The sequence below is a fragment of the Microtus pennsylvanicus genome, chromosome X, assembly GCF_037038515.1.
Source record: "Microtus pennsylvanicus isolate mMicPen1 chromosome X, mMicPen1.hap1, whole genome shotgun sequence".
Lineage (NCBI taxonomy): Eukaryota > Metazoa > Chordata > Mammalia > Rodentia > Cricetidae > Microtus > Microtus pennsylvanicus.
In genome coordinates, this window is record NC_134601.1 from 75,463,093 (window position 1) to 75,467,137 (window position 4,045).

Consider the following 4,045-nt stretch of genomic DNA (forward strand, 5'->3'; position numbering starts at 1 on the left):
AGGATCAACATCATAAAAATGGCAATTCTACCAAAGGCAATCTATAAATTCAATGCAATCCCCATTAAAATCCTAACAAAATTCTTCACAGACCTTGAGAGAACAATAATCAACTTCATATGGAAAAACAAAAAACCAAGGATAGCCAAAACAATCTTATACAAAAAAGGAACTTCTAGAGGCATTACTATCCCTGATTTCAAACTCTATTACAGAGCTACAATAATGAAAACAGCTTGGTACTGGCATAAAAACAGAGAAGTTGTCCAATGGAATTGAATAGAAGACCCGGATATTAACCCGAAAACCTATGAACACCTGATATTCAACAAAGGAGCTAAAAGTATATGATAGAAGAAAGAAATCATCTTCAACAAATGGTGCTGGCATAACTGGATCTCAACCTGTAGAAGAATGAAAATAGATCCATATCTATCACCATGCACAAAACTCAAGTAAAAATGGATTAAAGACCTCAATATAAATCAGACTACACTGAACCTGATAGAAGAGAAAGTGAAAAGTAGACTGCAACATATGGGCACAGGAGACCACCTTGTACATATAACCCCAGTAGCACAGACAATAAGAGCAACATTGAATAAACTGAGAAGCTTCTGTAAAGCAAAGGACACTGTCATTAAGACAAAAAGGCAACCTACTGATTGGGAGAAGATCTTCACCAACCCCCAATAGACAAAGGTCTGATCTCCAAAATATATAAAGAACTTAAGAAACTAGACTTTAAAATGCTACTTAACCCAATTAATAAATGGTGTACTGAACTGAACAGAGAATTCTCAACAGATGAAGTTCAAATAGCCAAAATACACTCAAGGTCATGCTGAGCCTCCTTAGCGATCAGGGAAATGCAAATCAAGACAACTCTGTGATACCATCTTACACCTGTCAGAATGGCTAAAATCAAGAACACCAATGATAGCCTATGCTGGAGAGGATATGGAGTAAGAGGAACACTCATCCATTGCTGGTGGGAATGCAAACTTGTGCAACCACTTTGGAAATCAGTGTGGCGCTTTCTCAGGAAATTCCGGATCAACCTACCCCAGGACCCAGCAATACCACTTATGGGACTATACACAAGAGATGCCCTATCATACTACAAAAACATTTGTTCAACTATGTTCATAGCAGCCTTATTTGTACTAGCCAGAACCTGGAAACAACCTAGATGCCCCTCAATTTAAGAATAGATGAAAAAATGTGGAATATATATGCATTAGAGTACTACTCAGTGATAAAAAAAACAAACAAACAATGACATCTTGAATTTTGCATGCAAATGGATGGAAATAGAAAATACTATCCTGAGTGTTGATGGAGGGGCAAGCTGCTTCCCGCTACCCAGCCTCTGGCCGCCGGCTAGCTTTATCTGAAATAATTACACAGAAACTGTATTCTTCTAAATACTGCCTGGCCCATTATCTGTAGCTTCTTATTGGCTAATTCTCACATCTTGATTAACCCATTTCTAATAATCTGTGTAGCACCACGAGGTTGTGGCTTCTCTGGAAGATCTTAACCTGTGTCCATCTTGGAGAGGAGAGCTATAGTGTCTACCTCACTGCCTTCTACCCAGCATCCTGTTCTGTTTACTCTGCCTACCTAATTTTCTGTCCTAACAAAGGGCCAAGGCAGTCTCTTTATTAACCAATGAAAATAACACATAGACAGATGACCCTCCTACATCACCTGAGTGAGGTAACCCAGACCCAAAACAATGAATATCGTATGCACTCACTCATTAGTGGATTCTAGCCATAAATAAAAGACATTGAGCCTATAATTCATGATCCTAGAGAAGCTAAATAGGAAAGTGAACCCAAAGAAAAACATGTAGTTATCCTCCTGGATATTGGAAGTAGACAAGACTGCCAAGCAAAAATTGAGAGCTTGGGGGTGGGGGTGGGAGTGTGGCGGGGGTAACGGGAGATGGGGAGAGAGATGTGAGAAGGGGAGGATGGGGAGAGCTTGGGGGAAGGAGGAAGAGTGGATATGGGAGCAGGGGAGTATATATCTTAATTAAGAGAGCCATTTGAGGGTTGGCAAAAAGACTGGACTCTACAGGGGTTCCCAGGTGTCCAAGGAGATGTCCCTAGCTTGTTCCTTGAGCAGCTGAGGAGAAGGCACCGGAACTGGCCCTATCCTATAGCCATACTTGTTGCGGGAGGTCCTTCTGCTCCTCCAGCCTATAGCCGCTGAGATACCAGCCCATTGGGGCGTGGTCTCTCCCCTTTAAAAAAAGCGGCCACTTCCCTCTCCTCTCTCTCTTCACTTCCTGCTCCACTGGCGATTAGACTCCTTCCTGGTTGCACAGAGGGCTGTCGTCTGGGACGGTGATCTGTAAGTTTTTTCCCCTTTAAATAAATACCACCCTATTAATCATAATTCCAAACTGGTGTGGCATTGTTTGTGATTTACGCCTTCACCTGGCGCCCAACGTGGCACCCGACATGATGGAATAAATACACTTAAAAACCTGAGAAGGCTTAAAAATAAGGGAGAGAGAGTTTAACACAGATTTTTACTGTTTGTTGGTGGTGTACTGTAGAGATATTTCCTGATTCGGCAACAGCAGCAGAAAAAAACTGTGTCATTTCAAAGCGCAGCTTCTTGGGGCTGTGCTGCCAGTGTAAACTCTGGCTTTAAAGCATTTGGCACTGAATGTTTGTGTTCCTGCTTGGGATTGGAAGGAGAGTGCTCCGAGACCATGCCGATGGCTCAGCACTCACCGCCTGCACCTGGACAGACTGCAGAATCAGGCATAGGCAGGCGGGAGAGCATGGCGGATTCCTGCCGCCATACAGAGAAGTGTTTTCAGACTGCGCAGTGCTCTGCGTGTCAGATTTGGCTGTAACTTGGATGAAAAGAGTTTCTGTGCTGCACACTCAGTCTCAGAGTTAAAGTGCTGAGTGCGGCTCCTATCTGGCAGCCCCAGAGCTAGTAGAAAATGGTACGTCCTTCATTTTGATATTAGAGAGAGGTGGAGCCAACATCCACAGCAGCCCTCTGCTCTGCAGCTCAGAGACACAACTGATTCAGTCACAAGCTGCTTCCCCATGTTGGAATGGGCGGAGCAAGCAGGCAGTACCTGTTTTTGACCTAGGAATGTCACAGCTTATATTCTAAATGCTTAACGATTTAAAAGCGCAAAAGAAAGTGCTCCTGGATAGTAAAGAATTACAGATTCACAATAGGACAGATTCAGACCTGTAAATAAATCACAAAGTTGGATGACTGTACATAGGATTGAGAGAGAGAAGAAAAAGAATATAGAAAATAAAGTTAATGGTTTAAAAAAAGGGTAAAGTCTTTAAAGAGACAGAATAAAGTAAAGTGATAGATAAGCCACGAAAAAATGGAAAATTCACAAAGAGTCTGGATTCTTTGTATTATTGTGTTTTCTTTAAAATTTTTGACTGTGAAGGAGCTAAGTACAGAGAGATATTTCATTATATGGGCTGCCAAGTGGAACCAGAATGGATATCATAAGGGTATGATTTCAGAATTTGGATCTAAGAACATGATGCTTTGGAAAAGAGTTTCTTCTTTGTTTTCACAGAGGATGAGACCTTGTTGATTGATTCTATCCCTATATGGTATGGTAGACCACGACTTCCTGAAAGGTTGCTGTGAACACCCACAAAAAATACTTTGCTCAGCTGCCAACTGAGATGAACCTAGCAGACAGGTTATCCCATAAAAGAGCTGAATAACAGCGCCCCCATTCAGCAGGAAGCAGTATGGAGAGAAAAAACTGTGCCCATGTTCCCAAAATATTGTTTATAAATGTTCTTTTACATTTAAAGGGGGATATGATATAGCTATAAATAATTTACATTGGTATGGATTTTAAGGTCAATTTTGTTATATGTATTTCTTGATCTTGATTAAGATATTGTGATTGTGTAGTTCATTTAAAAATGTACTGTATAATTAAGTAATATAGGTTGTTAATGGATAATCATCAATAATAGTCAAGCTTGTAGTCATGTTAGTTAGATTTTCTAGCTATATAGAGATA